Here is a 23514-nt window from a genome sequence, read left to right as displayed (position 1 = left end):
CTTCACAGGGTCAGCGATGCCCAGTAATTGTTCCTTTACCTGTCCAGTTATTCACACCGCATATTACACCTGATAATAGAGCGCATCACCTGATTTATGAGCTGTCAGTTGGTTTGGTCTCACAGAAGCTATCAGCCCCCCAGAAAGCCCACAGCTATTCCGCTTTACAGGGGACTACAGATCAGAGCAGGATCGTTTAGAGCTGTGTTTTGGCAAAGCACACAAATGCCTGGTGCACACATACAGAAAGAGACGGGCAGACACACACACAGATTAACACACACACAGATGCAAACGCACACACCCAGACATATAAACTACCTTCAATAAGAGAGCCAGTTCTGTCCCAGATCCTCTGCCTCTCCCCCTGTGGCTCCTCCACAGAACATTAACCAAGCCCCGCCAGAGTTCACTGATAAGAGACACCTGGGAGGCTGGGAGTATCAGTCCCTGCACGCTTCCAAAGGTCACCTACGCAGGGAGGAGGCGGCCACCAGCAGCTCACCGACACACAGAGGAGCAGGGACTCAGGTGAGGAGCTGTCATTCAAACCGGACTTTGACACTGAGCAATTCTGCGCCTAGCCTCAGATCAAGGCACCCTGGCTGGACACACTTTGAAGGTCTAGCATCAAGCTAAACTTCCAGTTCAGTGCTACAGCGGAGGCCCCAGCAGCGAGACCTCCCAGAAGAGACGCCTCCGCTCTCCTGACTGCCTCCGAAAGGCAAGCAGGTCCAGCGCTGTACATGAATACATTAATAATGAGCTTCGCCAGTCGTAAACAAACACATCTCCCCCCTCTCCTCCTCTCAGCGGGGCCAAATTTGCCAGACCTCGCTCACAGGAATGCCGCGGGTCGCCCGCACACGGCTCCCCCTATGCCGGCATTAACCTTGCTGAAGCGAGAGCGCTGAACAGCAGAATAATGCCAAGGCCCTGTGGGGGGAGAGAGAGAAGAAAGGGAGAGAGAGAAAGGGAGCCCTCGCTCGTATTCAAATGACCCCGGCTCTCATTAGCATATAACTGGCTGTTTCGAGCCGCACCGGCGGTGCCGGTGGAACAGGCAGCGATTGTGTGTGGCTGACCCCGCATATCCCAGCAGCCACTGCATGATGAATGGGCCTCCCTGTGACCCCGTCCGACCCCAGCCTCTGGACTGTGCGTTTCTGTAAGATCATTATGTACTGGTACAGTACAAACACCCTGGAAACAGCACGACGTATCCATCAAAGCGGCCATGTATTATTTAAGAAGGTGGGCAGTGTTTTTTATTTTTTTTAACGAGCGCGTTCATTACTACAAGCATGTGCGATAAATACAGACGCAACGCACCGAGAAGGTGTTTTCAAAGTGCTGTGAAATGCAGAGGACCATTAGGAACGAGATGGCGGGCTTGTTCCGCGAAAGCATTTCCGCGCACCAAAGCCCCGCAAAACACAGAAAATAAAAAGAAGTAACAGTGGTGTGAATCACCTCAGGAGGAAAGAGTGTGAGTGTGAGTGTGTATGTGTGATTGTGTGTGATTGTGTGTGCGTGATTGTGTGTGTTTTTCACTGGAGAGCCCCGAGGGTATAGACAGTAATACAGGGAAAATGGCTTATTCCTCCGTGCACACTCTCGGGCACACCGAGCGTGGAGGGAGAGAGGAGCCGAAATTACATTCACAGCACCAAGTCGAGCCATATGGAGCTGCCAGAGGGAAGGGGAAAGGAATACAGGATGGAAAAATCAAAAAAAAAAAAATAATAATAAGGCTAAAGAAAAAATGAGATTAAAAAAATAACAAAACGCTGCCTTTGGGACCAGACTCACTTTGTCCCTCCAGCACAGGAACCAGGGAGAGAGCGGTGACGAGCGGCAGAGAAATCTAGAGCGGGTCCGATTCAGGGGATGCAGAGGAATACAGAGCTACCGATCGGGCCACGGACTGAACCGAGGCGTCCCCCCGGAGTCACACGGCGCCGTAAATAATTCTGCATCGTTAATTAGCGGGAAGTGAAATATAAAACACGACAAGGCGTACTCAACAGGGGATTACCTATTGCAGCAACCCGTACAGGAAAGCAGGAGAAATTATGCATGCGGCAACACAACATCAACTCCCACAACCACCGACACCCCCCCCCCCCCCCCCCAATACACACACACACACACACACACACACACAAACAGTTCATCAACAGAGGGGAAAAAACCACTGGAGGGGCCTGGTGGGTTTTGACAGCTCCAGAACAGAACTGAGGATCTGAGGTGGTACAGAGCCGGATGTGATTAATGACACCGAATGCTGTTACGAGTTTGGGGACATCGGCGTGCTTTTCGGGGTCGTGGAGAGTTCTGCAAGGCATTACATCACCCTAACTATGGGTGGGGTAAAAGGGGGGGTGGGGGGGTGGAATATTTCTGGGCTGACGCATGAGAGAGGGGAGGTCGTAACTTGACACCGCAGCACACAAGGGTGACATCATCAAGAGGGTGACCTCTGGGGCACGAGGGTAGGAGGGCCCCTTCAAAAGCGGCCCGGGGGTTGAATTACGGCCTTTGCCTTTTCTTCTTCTCTCCGTTTTACCCCCCTAAAACATCTGTCACATCTCCAATGAAACAGAGAGTGCTAGAGAGGGAACAACAGCTAGTGCAATAAAAACACTGGAAACACAAACATTGCCGGGCCCAGGAGTGCTGCAAATTGCTGTTTCGAAACCCCATCATCTGAAATATTCAGGAAGAGAAACGAACAGCCTTGACACCTGCCGATGTTCTTCTGCAGAGAGGCCCGGAACAGCATATTTCCCTGCCTGAAGCAACATGCTTTCCCCCCCACTCTGTAGAACCCCACAGCCCCCCCCCCCCCCCCCCCCCCAAAAAAAAAACCATCGCCTCGGCATAGTGTGACAATCTTTTATTTTTGGGTTCTCCCCTCCCCCCTTTCCCCCTGACATAATGTTCTCAGTGGTAAGAGGCGCAGTGTGAAAGCCACTTTCCTATTCCTCAAAAAATACCAAAACAGAACAATGAAACAAGTTTATCGTTCACAGAGACTAGCACGGCAAAACCGTGCATAATTAAACTCAACTAAGCAAGGCACCTCCGCAACAAAGCCGAGGGACCCCGCACGCCTTCTTAATGGACCCTAATTAAATAAACCGATTCAAGCTGCAGCTCACTTGAGCGGCCACCATCCACTCCCTGTAAATAAAGTCCGACGCATCCTCGCTCTGTTGGCTGATCATTAGGTATGGATGCCTTGTTTTTTCCTCACCACCACCACCACCCCCCCCCCCCCCCCCCCCAACCCGCCGGAGTTGAGCGGTTTCTTTCCACGCATTCAGCGCAAGGTAATTTTCAATTTCCATCTCGATAGAGGTTTTAATTTACTGCGCGGCCGACGCTGCATACCAATCTGCGCACCCCCTCCTGAGTTACAGCACAGGCAGCCGAGTGTGCCGCGCACCTGCTGGGCCCGGCAGACAGGGTCACCGCTGCAGGGACGGGAGAAGAAGACAGGGAGAGGGACGGGGGGAGAGACAAGAGCAGAGGAAAGAGGAAAGAGGAGTGTGGTAGGCGGTGACGGAGAAGAGAGGAGTGAAAGAGAACATGGGCAGAGACAGAGAGGGAGACGCCAGGGATGTGAGCAGAGCTGAAGTCCTTCGAACGCTGCGCTGTTTTCCACGGAAAACTTTCCCTCCCGTTTCTTTTGGTTGGCTCGCTCTTTAATTTGAACAGAAAGGAGGAAGAGAAAATTATACAGAGAGTGCAAGCAAGGGACAGAGAGAGAGGGAGAAGGGAGAGAGAGCAAAAGAAGCAGAGAGTGAGGGACAGAGAGAGAGGAAGAGAGACCAAGAGAGAAATAGAGAGCAAGGGACGGAGAGAGGGAGAGACAGCAGGAGAAAAAAGTCAAGGGACAGGGAGGAGAGAAAACCAAGAAAGGGACAGAGAGTGAGAACAAAAGGGGAGTACAGAGAGGAAGAAGGTGAGAGAGCTAGAGAGAGAGAGAGAGCTAGAGAGAGCGAGAGAGAGAGAGAGAGCTAGAGAGAGAGAGCTAGAGAGAGAGAGAGAGAGAGAGAGAGAGAGAGAGAGAGAGAGAGAGAGAGAGAGAGAGAGAGAGAGAGAGGGAGAGTGCAGACTCCATCTAACACAGTGACTCTCATACACTCATAACATCACCAGGCCAAAATTAGGCTATACCACCCACTGGGATGCATAAACCAAACGAGTGCTGCTGGAACCTAAAAAGATATGATACCATGGCAGATCACCTCTCCACAGAGAGGAACGCTTGATCATAAAGAAATATTTCTGACAGTAAAACGTCAGTGGCGGCAGCAGTGTAGCATAGTGCTTAAGGAGCAGGACTCGTAACCAAAAAGCCGGTTCGATTACCCGCTGGAGCGCTGCTGCTCTACCCTTAGGCACGGTACTTAGCCCACAATTGCCACAGTAAATATCCAGCTGTAGAAATGGATAACACTGTAAAAAAATGTAACCGGTGTAAGTCACTCTGGATAATGCCAATCATGTAAATGTAGTATCAATGACTATGGGCTGGCAACAGACTGGCCAACACAGGCCAACCTGGTTACCCAGAGAAGTCTTCATGACAAACCAAAAGACACATGCTTCCCAGAACATAACATGTTTCCACAGCATCCAGCCTTACAGGACACAGCCAGATTACCCAACATCTTTGGAGAGGAGCAGACACGGGAAACGCTGGCAGCCTGCTACAGCCTGAAGGACCACGAGTGATAAAATGATCTCACTCACACTGGAACCACTTCACATCTCCAATACATGCTTGTTTATTTTTATGTTACTCTGATTTTATTATTTTTTTTCTTTTCCACTAATAACTGCAATTCTGATCATTATTAGCATTTATCACTGCATTATTGTGCTTATTGCATCATTAATGCTCCTTTTGTTTGCCAAGTACATGTTTGGCCAGCATGAACATGCGCTTGTTATGGCAACGAAGCAATATGAACTGAACAGAAGACAAGCATGAGACAGAGGAGGCAGAGTGAGCAAGCGAGACATAGTGGATACAGAGAGAGAGAGAGAGAGAGAGAGAGAGAGAGAGAGAGAGACAAGTACCTTTGAAGGACTGTGGAATCTCTGGCTCATTAGGCAGTGAAAACAACCCCTGCCCCTGGCTTCACCAGCACCAGACCACCCCCTCCACCTGAATTTCATTAACTGGAGGTTTCTCTCCACTTATCACCTCTGAAGGGGTCTAGCCTGCTCACCACAGGCCACTTCAGAAGCTCCGCCCAGACTCAAACCACGGCGCCGCTCCCTCCCCCTCCCCTCCATTCAGCGGTTCTTCACGGTTTGCATACCTGTCGGCCACACCCTCCCCCTCCTCCCGACAGGGGCAGGAAGCAGACGGTACCGGGTGGTGGACGCGATTGGCTGATAATGAGCCCCACATTTACCCCTCGCACTGAAGCATGTTGCATTATTCAGTAAAACAGTTTTGCGTGCCTCGGACATGTCATGGTGCTTCAGTAACAGTCTGAGTGAAAAAAAATTAATGTTTTTCAGTAAGAGCCCTGCATTAGAGCTCAAAGAATCCACCATCTTGAAACTTGGCTTCACTATGATGTATTAGCTCCTTTTCCAATGGTGGCCAAACCCTAGCACTTAAAGCCTGTACAGGCTTGGTGCCAGGAGAAAATAGAGGGGTGTAATTGCAATGCATAAGGGTGCACAAAAAGTGATAAATACTATGTAAACATCGGGATATAAAGAGACAACTAGGGGGGCACTGAGGTCCATCTGGGAGTGCAATGCACCCCTAAGCACCCCCATAGCGCCAGGGCTGAGCCTGTAAGTTGCTGACGCTTCTCTACTTAATAGCTTCAAGTTAAAAGCAGGCTCTTAAGGTGCAAGAATAAAACCATATGTACCCCAAGGGCAATGAGACCTTTCCCTGAGCTTAGGGTGGAAATACACCACACACACTGATTACACACAGAAATGTACAACACAAGATGCACAACCACCAAAGAAACAAAGTGAGCAAACAACAACGATGATATTCTTCGCTAGTATACTCTAAAAACCCAACACAATTTTGGTCCACGGAAGACACTCAGGCTCCGACAGACATTTGGTCTGATTCCAAACTACAGAAACAGCTGGACCGCATTGTTTAGAATGATGATGTATACAAAGCCATTGCCAGGGAGCATGACGAGATGGATACAAATCTCAACTCGAAACAAGTAATTGGAAAAAATAAATAAACAGGCTAAAAGAGCAGCCAAAGTCTGTAGCTGCTAACAATCAGAAGATTGTCGCCGCTCCGTGGTGACGTCACGCGGCGGACTTACAGCCGCAGTAAGCCCGAGCTGGAACCGCAGCCCGGACTCACGAGGTGCCGCTTAAGGGCCTTTTGTCGAGTTCCTAAGCTTAAGCCCCGGGCCTTAAATTCCGCGGCAGAGGAACGGTTATCGAAAACAGGTAGAGTTCATTTCGCGTCCCGCATCCGTGCTTCAGATGCCACAGAAAGCCACATAAGCCAAACAAACCCCTTCAAAATTGGATTTATCTAGCGGACGGGACATGGTCATAACGTGTAAAGAGCATCCTCCACACTTAAAGTGCATTCTCTTGCGTCAGGCAGAATCGGTAGTGTGTCAATCCCTTTGGAGAGACTACAGTAGCAGTCAAAATTTTGGACACAACCTTTATTCTTTATATTTACAATTATTCTAAAATGTGTAAAATAGCAAAGACATCAAAACTATGGAATGACACAAATGGAATTATGCAGTGGCCAAAAAAGTGATAAACAAATCAAAACTCTCCTATATTAATATTTTTTGAAAATATTTTTTTTTCCCAGGGAAAGAAATGGATAGACAAATATAAAAAGTGAAGCTGATTCCTGTGTAAGAAACAAATTTCAAGCATTTAAGCGTAAGTCCTCAGATCATAATGTCTTTGAATGCATGTTTCCCGTTATCTTAATCAGGTGTCTTAATCCGCCTATCTTAATCCGCCTATCTTAATTAGGCGGCAGTGTAGCATAGTGGTTAAGGAGCAGGACTCGTAACCGAAAGGTTGCCGGTTCGATCCCCGCTGGGACACTGCTGCTGTACCCTTGGGCAAGGTACTTAACCCACAGTTGCCTCAGTAAATAATATCCAGCTGTATAAATGGATAACATTGTAAAGAACTGTAACCTATGTAAGTCGCTTTGGATAAAAGCGTCTGCCAAATGAATAAATGTAAATGTGTGTCTAAACTTTTGACTGGTACTGTAACTGTCTAGCAGAGGGGGAGCTGTACTGCCCAGCCGCCTGCTGGGAAATTCCTGCTCAGACTGTTCTGACATTCTGCACTTAACTTAAGAGTATGTTAAGCAGCAGTTTAGCACAGCGGAAAAGAGCAGGGCTCATAACTGAGAGGTTGCTAGTTCGATTCCCTGCTGGGGCACTAGCGCTGTACCCTTGGGCGAAGTACTTAACCCAGAATTGCCTCAGTAAACATCCAACTATATAAATGGATAGCGTGTAAAACTGTAACCTATGTAAGCCACTCTGCATAAAATAAGATGCTAAATGACAATAATGTCACGTAGTATGTATATGCCAGGGCCAAGTGGCTAGGATTTCAACAGGACCAGATGCATAAATACTACTGGGATTAATTAGAGCACAATAACAAGGAGCCGACTGTATCGCACACACATATACTCACACGCAGATAACGGGATTCACTGCAATGCCATTCCACCAGTGGACCAGACAAAGTCACCTATACAGTCCCTGGCCCAAAGCTCACCTCTGTGTGTCCCCAGTCTGCACAAACCGCGCTGTCTCCCAGTGACAGATCACCGCCGTCTGTGGGAACTCCCCTAAGGGGACGGGAGGGGGGGACCTTCTGATTGCTGACAATGTTATTAAAAAAAGACTACGGGGAATACGGACACCGGCCTGGCCAGCAGGCCGAGCGCAGAGCCGGGACAGTGCGTTTCATCCAGCAAAGGGCCCTCTGGATTACGACTGCACAGCGCAATATATCAAAGGCTTCTTCTGAAATTACAATGCAATGCTACTGAGAGAATACCGCTCCACGCCAAAGAGGGAACGAGGAAATGCGAAACCATCAGCAACACAGCTGAATTAATAAATGAGAATGTGTGCTGAAACACAAACGGGAAAAAAACAACAACAGTAATCCTGGGACCAGCAACCCCAGAAACAGAAATCAGGTACAGCCAGAATGCCTGTGCAGTCAGACTGTGCAGCATAGTTAGGCTCATGGCTGCAACTGGGATTAGTGCTGCACAGGTCATACTCATACAGTGTAGCTGGGCTCGACTCCAAAAGTCCAGCAGCACAGTCAGCTTTGTCCTGGTCCCAAGGCCGAAGTAACACGCCCCCACCCCAGTAATGGAGAGCTGGGTTTGGGTACTATATTAACCTCCCCCCCGACGGCCTCTGTGCCCACTGTAGGGCAGAGCTGACAGCTCCCCGTCCCCACCCCCAGCCCCGCCCCCTCCCCTCCCCCTCCTCACACAGGCAGGGGTGTGAACTGAGCGCTCCATTTTCCCTTCGCCCCCGCAGCGCGGGACACCAGGCCAAGTCTGTGACCTCAGGCGAACCCCTGCCAGGCCAAGGTCGCGAATACCGCGGTGCGCTCCGCTGGCACTGGGCGAGACATGTGGCCCGCAGGTCGCCTGGGCTGACCGCAGACCACCGGGCGACGGTGCATTCAGCTCACCAAGGCCCATGCCAAGGACGAGAGCGGGGAAAAAAAAAAGTACATTCTCCGTGCCAGAGTGCAGTTGCTTTTCCAAATGCTGCCCATCTGTCTGCAAGTGCAGTGACGTTCTTCAGCCTGCGGCTGCGACTACTGTCGTCAGTCACTCAGGAGCTCTCCAAACGACATCAAACCGCCACAGCAGTAATGCTCAGACGCCTGGGCGAGGGGGCAGGGGTAAGCAGTTTAGCAGGAGGGCTGAACTCATAAGGTCTCACGGATTCGGAGGGGGGAGAACTATACGGGTCCCTGTGGAGCTGACGAGATTCTGATACACAGAGAATGAAAACCGGAGTCTAAATCGCACATCTGAGAAGGTCAGTCAGACGCGCTCAACCTCGTGCCACGGGAGCAGCGCCGGGCTTAGGCTTCACTGAGAACTCCACCTCACAGTGCAGCTGCTCTGGCAGTTAAACAGACCTCCACTAAAAATGAACTGTGTAACAGAGGAGAAGAGGCTGGCTGAGACGGCTGACTGTGAGAGCACGGAGACAGTCTGGACTCGAGATTCTGGGTCACCACTCACAGAGAGGCCCCCTCCCCCGAAATGTGAGGCTGACATTCAGAGAAAGAGAGGGGCGCCAGGCCCCTGCTCCCCGCCCCCTGTCTCCTGCTGACAGAGAGAGTCAGGCTCCTTTAAGAGTGGCCGGCCCACCCTCCCTTAACAGTCCTGCCGATTAGATTTCAGAAAACAAGCAGGGATCAGACAACTGGGTAAACAGGCATGAGTCCACCTGTTCCCCGCCCACCCCCCACGCCGCAGGGGCTCCTGGGAAATGACTGCTCACCACCCTGACCTGGCACACCGGCCTGGCCTTTGCGTTGAGCCCAGAGAGGGGTGTGAAGTCCTTCTCCTCTCAACGACCCTTGACCAAAGCCCCTCAACCACAAACAAAGCCCGGTCATAAAACCCACAGCGAAGCCCACACACTAAGCATGTTCGATAGACCCACTCACTAAAGTAAGACGTGAACTCCGCATGTTAAACCCACATGCAAAATTCACATGCAAATACAGACCGCCCCCAGCAAAGCCCAGAACCTAAACCCACACACACACACACACACACACACACACACACACACACACACACACACACACACACACAGAGCAGCCTGTGACAACGTGAGGACAGAAATGGCTGAAAGCAAACACACCCTTAACTGTGATACACAGGAGGGCGGCTCCCTGCAGAAACCCCGAGTCCCCACACTTTGCTACCAGTTTCATTCCCCGCTGGCTCCCTTTAACCTACATTCCGCTGCGACCGCGTGTGCTCATTCTGCAGTCGCCACATACGCTCATTCTGCAGGGACAAAAGGTTCTCGCAATGACTGTAGGTGCTCGTTCTGCAGCGACCACACATACTCGTTCTGCAATGATCGCAAATGCTTATTCTGATGTGGCTATTGCAAAATGAGAACCTAGGCACTCATTCTGCAGTGACCGCACACGCTCATTCTGCAATGACCATGAGTGCTCTTTCTGCAGTGACCGCACACGCTCATTATGCAATGACCGCACACGCTCATTATGCAATGACCATGAGTGCTCTTTCTGCAGTGACCGCACGCGCTCATTATGCAATGACCATGAGTGCTCTTTCTGCAGTGACCGCACACGCTCATTATGCAATGACCATGAGTGCTCTTTCTGCAGTGACCGCACACGCTCATTATGCAATGACCATGAGTGCTCCTTCTGCAGTGAACGCACGCGCTCATTATGCAATGACCATGAGTGCTCCTTCTGCAGTGACCGCACGCGCTCATTATGCAATGACCATGAGTGCTCCTTCTGCAGTGACCGCACGCGCTCATTATGCAATGACCATGAGTGCTCTTTCTGCAGTGACCGCACGCGCTCATTATGCAATGACCATGAGTGCTCTTTCTGCAGTGACCGCACACGCTCATTATGCAATGACCATGAGTGCTCCTTCTGCAGTGACCGCACACGCTCATTATGCAATGACCGCACACGCTCGTGCTGCAGTAGCCGCTGCGTGCGGAGGAGCCGGGCCCGGTCCGGCAGGACTGCGAGGGCCGTGGGCTGACGCAGAGCCGAAGTGACAGCTCTCTCAGCGGCCGAGAGCTCCGGGAGGAGGCGAGAGACGGGGCCCCGGCCCGCGCTGGCAGCGGCACCCGCAAAGAAGACAAATCGCGATGCGGTCCCCGAGTTTGGCACGCCACTCGCGCAGATTAATTACTCTCCCCTCTGTGAGTAACGGAATGAAAGCTTGGAGGGGGAAGAGAAGGAGAGAGAGAGACAGAGAGAGAGAGAGAGAGAGAGAGAGAGAGAGAGAGAGAGAGAGAGAGAGAAAGGGCTGGCAGCGTGTGAAGCCAGGCCAGGAGCGGGCTGGTCAGGCCAGGCCTATTATCCAGGCCTGTTCTGTGGGCACTGGCGGAGAGGAGCCAGCGGGATAAACTCCAGCGCACCTCACTCACCCCTCCCAACAGCACGGCTGGGGCCCCCGCTAACACACAGAGGGCGATCACAAACGAGTCAAACGATTGGTTAGCAGACTGAAGGCTTCCACCCCCCAGCCAGCCAAACCCCCCCCCCTTCTTCTTTTGCCCTTTCTGATGCAAGCATTTAATAGTTCTGGGCACACTTTACACCAAGGGCCTATTTATACTGCTAAGAAAACAGTACACAAAAACAGTGCTACCTATTAATTAAATCTCACTTACTCTAGAAAGTAATGAGCAAACAGACTATGAACAGCTAGTTAATGGGTAACACATTTCCAATTTTAGAAATTATTGTTTTAATGTACTTTTTTCTTGTTGAGATTTGTTTTGAATTAATGTTAGGTTCTAGCATTTTCATCTCAACTTAAATCCAATTTAGCCACCTGCTGAGGGGAAGTCACATGTCAAACACATCTGAAATCTCGCTTACCTACTTGGTACATAATTACCAATTTACAACCCACTTGCAATTTATAATCAGTTTTTTTTTTTTTTTAAAAAAAAGGTAGATTACTAATTAGTAAATTTTTTTCAAAATATCTTCTAACAACATGAAGGCATAATGCGGGAGTAAAATGTTACCGTAGTTTTTAATGCAAAACCAATCCATTACATTCAATTTAACACAAATATATTACACCCAACCACGACAGCAGACCCCCCCCCCCCCCCCAGCTGAGGAAAGTGGGCCATGAGCAGGTGGGCCCCTTGGCCACAGTTATCCACGCCAGCAGGGCTGACGCTGCAGAAGATGGCCTTTCAGTCAAGATTACGCGCTGATCTCCCTCTCTTTCTCAGACTTAATGGATATTAGATGAGTGCAGCATGATCTTAATAAACCCTTCTGCCAACGTGGGCTTAAGGAAAAAGCTTTTCAAAAAGATAACGTTTCCACCATATTACGGACATAAACTCTCGGCCATAAAACATATTAAAAGATTACCCGCTCCAAAACAGCTGCTTCTCATTTTTTGCAAAGGCGACCTTATACAGATTACGTCCGTGCGAGAGGGATCCTGCATCTTAGTCGTCACCACGCATCACAGAAAGACATTAAAGTCGGCTTAAGGGAGCATTTCTGATATGTATCGGAGCATAATTATAATTGCACATTTAATATTCAAGATTTCTGACCATAACTGATAACAGTGGGAAAACAACAATCTAAAAAGACAACTTCTTAACATTTAAAATGGGCCTAATACCTGTTAAATTAACCGTTGAACTTGATAATACACTTAGTAATAGCTCTGCCTTAATGGTAATAAATCAACAGACTCATGAATGACTGCACAGCCATTACTTGCATGGGTACGATGAGGCCGGCTCATTGTCAGCGTACCCCTTGGTGACTTACTACTTCTAGTCTTGGGTTCATGAAAGCAGATCGCACACGGCCTTTGCTCTCCCCGCCCCCTTTGATCAGCTTAAATTGTGTGACTTTTACACACTTTTTTTTTCGGTTCCTTTGGTCTCCGGGGGATAAATTCCACTGCTTTGTATTGGGCTTGAACATCGATTTTCTTTCACCCCTTCAGATCCGTCATACTGGTACGTTTTCAAGTTGTCAACTTGAGAGCTGGCTGTCAGCAGGCCGCTGTACCCCCCCCCCCCCCCCCAAGCCACCACCCCCCCCCCGCCAGGCCCTCTACCACACGCACTGTCTGCTCTTCACACCGCCAGACGCCGTGCACCCAGGGGGCCGCCAGTAATGAGCCAAACACCGCAGGTAAACAGGCCTCTAAGAATCACACTGGAGACTGTGCACAGGACTCTTAAGGTCCGTACTGACACGCGAGCACGCACGCACACACACACAGACACACACACGCACACACACAGACACACACACACACACACACACACACACACAGACAGACGAGGAACAGCACAGGCTGGAGGATCCACACTCCTTCCTCCCAGTTCTTCCCCCAGTTCCCCTGTAAGCATCCCCACCTCCATTGGGGGGCTCCCTGTAACTACACCCACTTCAACTGGGAGAGCAACCCATGACCTTTCCACCACATGATTTCAGTATTGCGTGGAGTAAAGCATGTGACATCTCTCTGTCTCTCCCTCTCTCTCTCTCTCTCTCTCTCTCTCTCTGTCCCCCCCCCTCTCTCTCTCTCTCTGTCCCCCTCTCTCTCTCTGTCCCCCTCTCTCTCTCTGTCCCCCTCTCTCTCTCTGTCTCTGTCCCCCTCTCTGTCCCCCCAAATCCTGTGGGCAGTCACACAGCACAGGCTCAGTGAACGTTAGCATCTAATGACAAATACTCTTTCTGATGGGTTTCAATAAAAGACAAGGACAAACCCTGGAGCTCCAGTGGTTAAAGGGGAGGGAGAGGGGGGGAAATCGACCTCCCCTCCAAAAGAAATTACACCTTTTGTCCTAATTATATCTTCATGGAAAAGCAGCCGTTGCCCTGAGATCAGAGCTACTGTAACGACCTCATCACCACAAACTGAGCTGCACGGAGTTAAATAAAGCACCAAGGTCGTTTCTGAGGGCCCCTTCATCTCTGTCCATCTGCACGCCATTAGCAAGGCGAGGAAGACTGCTGTCACGTCAGACGACCTTCACTTCCATCTCAGACCGCTCCCGCCCGGCGAGCCGAAGGGCCGACGGCGTGCTTCCGTTCCGACCGCGCTCTCTCCGCCGACCGCCAGCTCGGTGCTAACCGCGGGGGTACGGAGCTTGGCAGCACGCCTCCGCCCGACAATCACAGCCTCCTGACAGAGGCGCCCGAGTGGCACTTTTCACGCAATAACACTTTTCATTACTGACAAGCAATTAATTTATGTCAGCGTTTTATGTCAAGCAGTCAAAGCACCCTCTACGCCAGGCATAAATCAAACGAGGGCCCCAACAAAACCAAACTGAGCCGAGGAGCTCCGCACCATGTTACCAGGTTGACTTGAAGTGCATTTTAACCACCTGCAATAAATGTCCCACTAAGGTGCTGCCATTTCAAGTGTCATTACCTTATCAATTGAGAAACTTTATGTTTGTCAATTTGACAGTCTATAAAGCAGTGGCTTCATAGCAGCAATCACTTTTTTTTCTTTTTTACCATAAGAAAGAAACTTTTCGATATTGTCAAATTTAAAAAAAAAAAAAAAAAAATGTAGGTCCATATATTGTTTTGCCAGGGTAGGACAGTGCAAACCAAGGCTGACGAACCTGATGGAGTGGTCGCAGAGTGATGCATTACGGGAGATGACAAAAAAAAAAATCAATACTCATTTGTGATCAATTTGTACCTTTTCTTGATACAACTCCCCAGCTGCATCGAGGTATCCTTCCGAGAGCCTGTCCAAATAAAGGCATTGATCTTCTGCCACAACGCCACCACCACTGACGAGGTCACGTTTTGAAAATCACTTGTTAAATAGTAAATTCCGGGTCCAATTTGAAACTAAACAGCGCCATTAACGGCAGTGCTCCAGCGTTCCAGCGCTGCCTTAATGAGGGAGTGGTGCCTGAGGGTGTGCTGAAAATGTTGAGCCGAACTCCATTAACGGCCCCGCGGTTTGTTTTTAACCCATAAATAACATAACAGCCCCTAATTCCACATCTCAATCATAAATAACCTTCACTGGAACGGCTGCAGAACAAACACTGTTCACACCCCTTTTAATAAAACTTCAGCTACCATCAATAAATCAGTCTGTCTGCCTCATCACCAATCGTTTTTTTTGCCAGAATAATTTTTTTTAATCACTCAAAACAATACTTTCAAACACTTGGCCTAACTTCTCTAATCCCACCACGCCCCCCCCCCCCTTTTTCCTTTGACTCCGCCTCCAGCTCCAGCTCCGGCACAAAAAGCTCTTTCAATTCCTCAGCCCCTATTAGAGAACAATCAATGGCATCTCGTTTTACAGAGGGCGAGATGCATGGCGATGTGGACCGGCTGAAAAGGCCCGGGAACAATGGAGGACTTCTCCCCGGTATCGGGTTCCAGCCCCGGGCGGCCGCGCGCACAGGCAGCACCCTCAGCAGCGCGGCCCCGATCCACAGAAACGAGCCGCCCTTCAAACCTGAGAACGCCGCTCTGCTCTCAAACAGAAGAACCCACATCGGACACAGCTGAGGCGTCGGGGGAGGCTAGCTACTGGAAAGGCCACTAAGGCCACTGCACAGTGTGACTGTAGGAAAAAGGGGTGTTTTTTGGGGGTGGAGCTGGAGGTGGGGTGGGGGGGGGCAGTGTTTCACAGGGAAGACTAGGATTTACCTCTGTAATTGCTGTGAAACTGGTCTAGACACATTCAGTCCACTGGAACCTAATGATTAACCAATGGGATGCAAGTGTCATGAGTGTCAGAACAAGATTATGACTGGTTAACTCACCCGGACATCTGGGCATTTAACTGTGCAAACTAATTACACCTTCGTGCATGCTGTTCAGACCGCAACGGCTCACAGTTCGAAACCCGCAGCAGACCTCCCACTTCACACTTTCCCCCGCTGCACGTTCGTGTTTTACTGTCACAGGTGAAACGCTATCGACCATTTAAGACAGTTTTACGGCCTCACCACTACTGGCCGTTTGAGGGTCTGAGGCGAAGTCGTGCCAAGCCATCCACAAGAGACATGCAAAGGAGAGGAACTCACCACGCTTACACGAAGGACTTCTTTTATTCCCACCGGCCTGCTTTTATCACATTATTCTCCGTGATCTTACTCACATCTCATTTCTAGCCCAGTTTGTTCTGTGGCAGACGAGCCTGTTGGCAAAGCTCACTGAGGCAAAACAGTCGCTGCATTAAAAAAAAAAAAAAAAAAAGAAAGAAATCTATGGGAAGGGGAAAAAAACTATTACCTGCATCACAAACACAATTTTCAGCTTTGCGGAAGCTCGCGCTCAGACACATACCCCTGCAACCACCATCCGCCAGCAAACAGCTCTTTCTCGGTGTCTGGTCTTTCCAATTCACCCCTCCACAGATTAATGAAGCTTTCTGCTCACCTTATTAAATGGTACCATATCCATTACTCTTTCTCCCAGTTCGATGTTATTGATTGGCGTTTCACCAGGCAAAGAGGGCTCTATATTGCCAGGGGGGTTTGCAGAAAGCAGGAAAAAGAGAGAAGGAGGGAAGAGGGAGAGTGCTGGGATAGCTCGCTGAGCACGTGTTTCCACGGCGATGACACGGCAGCGCCCCCCCGCCTGTGCATGGCGGCTGGGGGTTACAGAGGTACCCTACACCGAATTTCACAGGTCCGAACCAGTCAAACACACCCCCTCCACCCTCCCGTGAGTGAAGTGAAAGCGGGTGCAGGACTGTCTGCTATCCCCAATTAGGTCATAATACTCGCAAACCCCTTCAAGGACTTTCCGCTCCTCCTCTCCCTCTCTCTCCCTCTCTCTCACTCGCTCGCTCATCTCCCCCCTTCTCTTAAACAGGCTCACCGAGTTTATTGCTGGAATTAATGAGACAAACCTGAAGCGGAGTTATGAATTTTCAATGATGCCGCCTCAAGGTGAGCCGGGCTCCTGCTTCCCGACATGCTTCCGAGCTGCAACGATGCACCCAGGATCAGCTCGCCCAGCCCCGGATCCTAAATCCACCGATTATGTGATTAAAACAGAAAACTGATCCAGGGTCAGTCCTCGAAGGGGAGAATCTGCCTCCGCCCAGATGAATTGCTTCCCGGGTCAATTCCCACCAGACCCGAAGCAGAGAATCAGCCCGACACAGGAGACATCTGCCTCCAGAATCCCAAGCAAGAGGTTTCAATTATACATATAGTATGTTATGCAACATGAGATCAGCAATTTTTTAAAATGCATTCCATCTGATCAAATGCAGATTTTGATCCCCTCCTCTGACAATCATTGAATAGATACTAGTATCTAGATAAGCCCTACGGCCAGAAGTTCGACTTGGGCGAATTATGCATTCCATTTCAATTCTAATAATGACTCCGATAATAACACTACATTACAACAATGAATGACCCCCACCCCACCACCTCCCTCCCAGCAACCACCTACACACACCAAATAATTCCCCAGGTCACAGTAAAATGCATCTAATGTATTGCCTTTAAAAAAAAAAAAAAATCACAAATCCAAAAACCATACTTGAATATTGCATTAAAAAAAAAAAACAAGAGGCTTGGATGTTTGTGGTGTTCAATCTGCCTAAGTGCCAGGGACAGATTCTGGGCCAATCTGGCCCGGGGCAGAGCACAGAAGACGGTCCACGTAGCAGCCTCAGAGGGGTTAGAGGGCCGGCGGATTGGACGGCTGCCTGCGTTCAGTGTCTGCGCAGACTCTCACAGAGCCGTGACCCTGTGCTGTTTCAGGGTGTGCCGACACTCTACACCGACGGCCCCAACCCCACGCTAAGGGCCCACGAGAACACCTTACAGTACCTTACTTTACCGGCATTTAGCAGACACTCTTATCCAGAGCAACTTGCATAGGTTACAGTTTTTACAGTTTATCCATTTAGACAGCTGGATATTTACTGAGCCGATTCTGGGTTAAGCCCAAGGGTGCAGTAATCTTTCAGTTATGAGCCCGGTTTCCTTATCACTATGCTACACTGCTGCCCCCCACCCTACCACCTTTAGAGGAATTTTTTGCAAAGGTCTTTGCACTGTGGTGTTGGTCTGGTTTGGTTCGGGCCACCACTATCCCAGGATGCATTGTCACTCTGGCAGACGCACACAGGAAGAACTCCACAGCGAGAGCACCTGGGTTGGAGCCGCTTCTCTCCTCCCGCTTCTTTCTGACTGATGGACTTTCACTGACGTCACCCTGCCCTCCGACGCTCCGCAAAATCAATCCAGGGTGACGGACAGGGTGCCGGGGACGGGCGGGGGCCTGAATATTTGGTGAGGTGAGGGCAATCCTGGCCGATTGGGCATCCATAAAAGGCCCCTTATCCCTCTGGCCTGATCGAGACACAGCAAAGGCCATCCCCACATGTATGAAATATTCCCCAGGGCTATGGGTTTCAGGTTAGCTCAGCTCAAATGAACTGCTGGGTTCTGTCTGCATTGTTCTTAGCTATATCCTACTCAATCAGGCTTTATATTGAAAAATATAAAGTCAATATCTGTCTTCCTGGACAACAATGTGGTTTCTCTTCTTTCCCACAAAAGCCTCACCTTCTTTTTTTAAGGTGCTAAATCCTCACAATCTAGGAGGAGGAATCTGTGTCTACAGCTCAAGGATATAACACACCCTCAGTGTGTAAAGGCTTCAGGAATCTCCACACTCCAATTAATGGATATTTTCCAGCGACTCATTCCCAATACCCCATCCACCCAAAAAACCACAACCAGCCCCACCTATTGTCCAGCCTGCCGTTCACATCACTGATAGACAGAGTTCCTTCTGCAGGAAGTCTTCCTGCTTTTCTTTCATTTCACTCTTAAAAGCTAAAATCAAAAATGAATATCAGACCGGAACCACTCCACGTCCAAAATCAATGTTTCCTTCCGTGTCTGATACAGACCACCGGGCAGGATGCCTGTCCTGATTACTCTTAAAATAATCAACTTTATCCTTTTCAGCTTTTTTTGTTCTTCCCCTTCTCCCTTTTGTCCTCTTCTTCACCCCTACGCTGTAATGCTCTGAGTATGTTTACTGGAATGTAGCTTGTTACAGAAGGGGAAAACAGTTTGATTTTACCATTTTTTAAACCAGACTTTACTTACTAATTGCAAGCTTCATGTGCAGGGTACATTTTTTTATACCGATAACATATACTACGGGAGTCTTTGCATTCATTACCTTTTAGATGAACGCTGCTGACACGTCCTGTTTCCCAACCTAATTAATTTGAGGTATTTTTTTTTCTGCACAATGCAGACAAAATACCAAGACTTGAACAGACTCCGGTGAGAAAGGCTTGCTGTGGCCGTTCACGGTCTGCAGAGGGAGGGACCCTTCAGCTAGCTGGTGTGTTGTGGTCCAAGGTATGGGCTACAATGCACTCTGCCGTCAGATAAAACACCACAAGTTTCGACAAGGTTGGTGCATAAGGATTTCAATAAGAATCGCAATTTAAAAACGTCTCTCATCTTTGGTGACACATTTGTACGTGAAAGCCGTCAGCAGACAATGCTATCATTTTCGATACATGAAAACTGAACCAGAGAACATCAAACAAAGGTCTTGGAGTTTGAGACCCAAAGTCAAAAGGGCTGTAAAATCTCTACTGAGCTTTTGAATATTTCAAAAGGTGGTCTGTGCAGTGCATTGGAGTCAAAGACAAAAATGAACCCATACTAACCTCTTCATATCGTCACAAAAATTCAGCCTTTGCTAAACTATGTTCAGCTCGACGAATGACAACAGCCCAACAGCTGGGACATAATCAATTCAAACATGGCAATAATGAAGCTAGCTAAGATCTGGGCAAATCTACAAAAATCTACAGTTAAGTGTTCATTAATTGTCTCTCTTCTTGCCCTCTGCTTGACATAACTGCGTAAATCAGTGCCATGAACGCCATATGTGACTAGCTACCTAGCAGGACTACATGTATTTAAAATAGGCTTCACGGTGTGACGTTCTTATCTCGGGAAAATGAATGTCATTACCTCCGACGCATGGTCAGGTGAAACGAATATCGTTATATCCCCTTCGACACTGTGGGTTGCCACTCGCGGCAAGACGTGTCAGGGTACGGTCACCAACCCTTCCGCCGACCCCGCAACATGCACCGCCGTTTGCTACGACTTGACAGCTCTCCCCCTTCCAACAGCTACAGCAGACACCCGGCGCTTGATTTACGACAGGACCTTTCTGTAATCACTCGCTTGCACCCTTTGCCTGTCGGGAGACTCTGATCCGGGATGCGGCTAATGAGGTTCCGCGGTGTATCTTAACCATTCCGGCTGATACGAGCTTCGATTGCACACAACTGATACACCGTACCCAGCTCCCCTCAGCCTGGTAGTCGTACTGTATTACCATCCAATTAGCTACTACAGCACAGCGGAGGGGAGAAAAGACAAAGACTAGCACCTAAATAGAAAACCTTAATTAAATATAGGCCTACACATAATACACATTAGTTTCACCTTTGCAAGAAAGCCATCTTAACTTGTAAAACCATGTTTTGCCACCGTTTAAAGCACGTTTCAGATTTAGACGGCATTAAAGAGGAAATGTTTCGAATCAGATACATAACGTTTTGACACGTGCTGACATTTTGCTGAGTAAAAATAATAAAGATGCATGTCAACAAATAAAACACTAAGTACTCCCCCACCACCTTGGCAAAACTAGCTGCACTGTCATGTGAAACGTTAAGCTAAATACATTTTTTTTTTAGCTTGTTAGCCAGCTAAGGATAATGGGGAAGGTGCTTAACCCTTCTCCTCTAGATTTGTTAGTTTAAACAAGGAAACTTTTGCTGTTGGTGGATACATAGCCCTACTGCCGCGGGCTATCTCTTTTACGAAACAAGAAACGTTTCTAACAAGCTTCTCTTGGCGTTGGTCATATTTTTAAACACGCTTTCCAGTTGACTCACTTACTTAACGACTTGCTTGTGCTTTGCGCGCTGCCTTTCTTCTGACCGCTTCCCAAACTAAGCATGCCTTTAACAGTTCTTTCATTAACTAGCTAGGTCTGGCTCTTTCTTCTGCGACTCTACACATATTCAAAGATTCCGTGTGCCGCTAGACTCCATTGAACCCCGACTGGTTCTCCTGTCCGATCACAGCAAGTACATCCCCTTAAAGGAGCCCAGATGAGGGGCTGCCCAAAGCTGATGAGAAACTCCACTCAAATTCCAGGCTTCGTTTTCGCTCCATTAGTGTGTCAGGCCGAACCATACATTCCCAAGCCTCTCCACTTGGCAAGAGAAAGGGGGTAACGCTAGCTCGGCTAGCTAGCTACTTATACGCCGTGTTAGCACCGAGTCACGCATTCACAACGAATCTCTACCGAGCGAAAACATTTGCACTGGTTTGACAAAAAAAAAATCCGAATCGCTCACTCACCCCTTTGTCTGGGTGTTGGGTCAGTCCCGGCGAAAGGTTCTTCCTCGCCTTACTCTGAGCCCTAGGCTTGTTTTCGGCGGTGGTTGGGGCGATCGGGTCGTCTTGCCTCCTTTTCTTCAATCGGGGCTGGCTGACTGCTCAGCGCAGGTTTGCGTTGCGGGCTGGTGTGGTGAGAGAAATGTGAGAAGCTTCTCTCTTGTTTCTGCCGCACATCGCAAGAATAAAATACAACAATCGCTAGAGGGCGTAACGCCGTCACGATATTAACCATTACTGCACCGCACTCAAGAGTTTTCTTTCTTAACCCATTCTTTCCTTCTTTTAAGACCTCGTGCATGTTCCCGTTTACAACCCCACCCCAACCCTCCCCTTTCTCGCGTGTTGTCAAACAGATGCACAAAAATATTCGCTTCGTTAACTGAAACGGAGCATCTGCTATGAAATTGCTCTTAGAAGCGCCCTTGGGGGGCACAGTGGCACGAATTTTCTGAAGGCCTTTTTAAACAGGGAAAGAGGAAAGTCATGGTTTTACATGAGAAGTAATTTAATTTTTAGAAGATTGCATCAGCGACTAGAATCTTAACTGGCAATGTTAGAATTTCATATGAAAGTTCAAGTCATGCTTGAATAATCACTGTGGACATCGCAAGTATAAATGTCTCCTTTTCTTAAATAAGCATGCTGGGGAATGAATATCTCTTGAAAAAAGATTGGATATGGGATGGGCTCGCATTTAATCCCATGTGCTCATCACTTATTTAAAGGCTAAGAGTGGTGTACCATGTGAGCGCACCAGGTTGAATGAAGGGAGAAACAGTAGAACCCTTTTCCCTCTCTCATTGAAACCGGACCCTGCAATCCGAGCCACTTCCTGTCTGCACCGCCACCCCGTCGAGCGGTTCCGAATTCAATCTGACGCTAATGGGTCCGGGCTCCCAGCTTCGCTGTCCGAAATGACAGTTTCTTGTTTCTCTCCCCCTTTCCCAAATAATTTGCAGTCCCTGTCGGGATTAAAGTTGCATGCTCTCTGGCCGTGCTGCGCAGCTCTCGTTTACAGGCTCTCTGCCTCCTGCCCCTGCACTTTACACCTTTCCCCAGTTCACAGTCCCACCTCCAATTAACGTCTCTGCTTTTGTCAGTTCACATCAGCGTTAGTTCAGCTGTAATTCACATACACGGATGCACCCCCCCCCCCCCCCCCCCCCCCCCGTGCCCCCTACTCCTCTAATGAGCGCTGCTTGTTGGTAAATGCACATGAATGAATTTAGCATGACCTAGATAACGCTGTATCCATGTCACTCCTGCTACTCCCTATTGCTCCGGGAGATCAAACAGCCCCCCCCTTACAAAATGAAATCTGATTGCACACAGACTGCAATTTTCTGCAAAAATCACAGTGCATTACAGTTTTGTTTTTTTTTTTTGGTCTGCATCGCTGCAGTAAGTCTGTCCTTGACAGAGAGAGGCATCACAGGCGTCACTGTTCTCTTTGCACATACCCTCATTGGTTCATATGTATCACAGCTGGTGTTTGCACCAATCAGAGGACAACGAACAATGTGTAAATAGAGAAAAGCAATACACCTTTTGTCAACTAATTAATGACAACACTTCCTCTGAAAACGGGTGCACTGCTTTTCTTGCCACAGTCAAAGTGTACACTCCTCTGATTGGTAAAGGCTCCCCATATAAGCCTTCTGGTCTTATTACACATGAGTGCAGAACATGGCACAGAGAAGACTCAGGTGTTTGAGGTAAGGGGAGTGACACTTCTTTCACAAAAGTCCCCATTGTTCTGAGCCAACTCTGCGCTGACCTATGCCAAAAGGTCACTGGCAGCTCTTAATGTTTCATAAAACCATTAGCATTGCTGAGCTTCTGCGGTTGAGACATCTGGAGCAGCTGGAAAGTCCTCTGACAAGACAATGGCTGAGTGTTCCTCTCTAATCAATTATGCAATCTGTCTTCTTACCGAGCCATGCTTTACAAAGGGCAAAGAGAAAAGCACGCAAGTGCAGTTACCTTACTTTTCCTAATGTACTACCTTAATGCTAGGACGACCTTGCGCTGGAAAAGAAAGGGATAAAGGCATAGATGCATTCCAAGTCTTTAGTTTTTGCTTTCCTCTTATGGGTCCGCCTCCTCAAAAGAATGCCATGTATGCTAGATGAAATATTAATGATTACTTGAGCTCCTTGCAAACAGCTTTCATATACTGCCTCCTCCCTCCCACATTACAAATCAATTAATGCAGCCCGCAGAGGTATTTAGGCACACGGGCAAGGGATGAAGGGAT

At 48.8% G+C, this 23514-nt stretch overlaps 1 long non-coding RNA gene across 1 annotated transcript in view; it reads right to left on the bottom strand.

Annotated features, from left to right (window-relative positions):
- The window catches only part of LOC118790608, a 55786-nt gene extending 34365 nt beyond the window's left edge, over nt 1-21421 (bottom strand). The window contains exon 1 of the long non-coding RNA XR_005005507.1: nt 21219-21421. This is a non-coding gene — a long non-coding RNA (uncharacterized LOC118790608). The remainder of the gene's footprint in view (nt 1-21218) is intronic.
- Nucleotides 21422-23514: the final 2093 nt, after the last annotated feature.

The sequence above is a fragment of the Megalops cyprinoides genome, chromosome 16, assembly GCF_013368585.1.
Source record: "Megalops cyprinoides isolate fMegCyp1 chromosome 16, fMegCyp1.pri, whole genome shotgun sequence".
Lineage (NCBI taxonomy): Eukaryota > Metazoa > Chordata > Actinopteri > Elopiformes > Megalopidae > Megalops > Megalops cyprinoides.
This window is presented reverse-complemented; position numbering and strand designations above follow the sequence as displayed.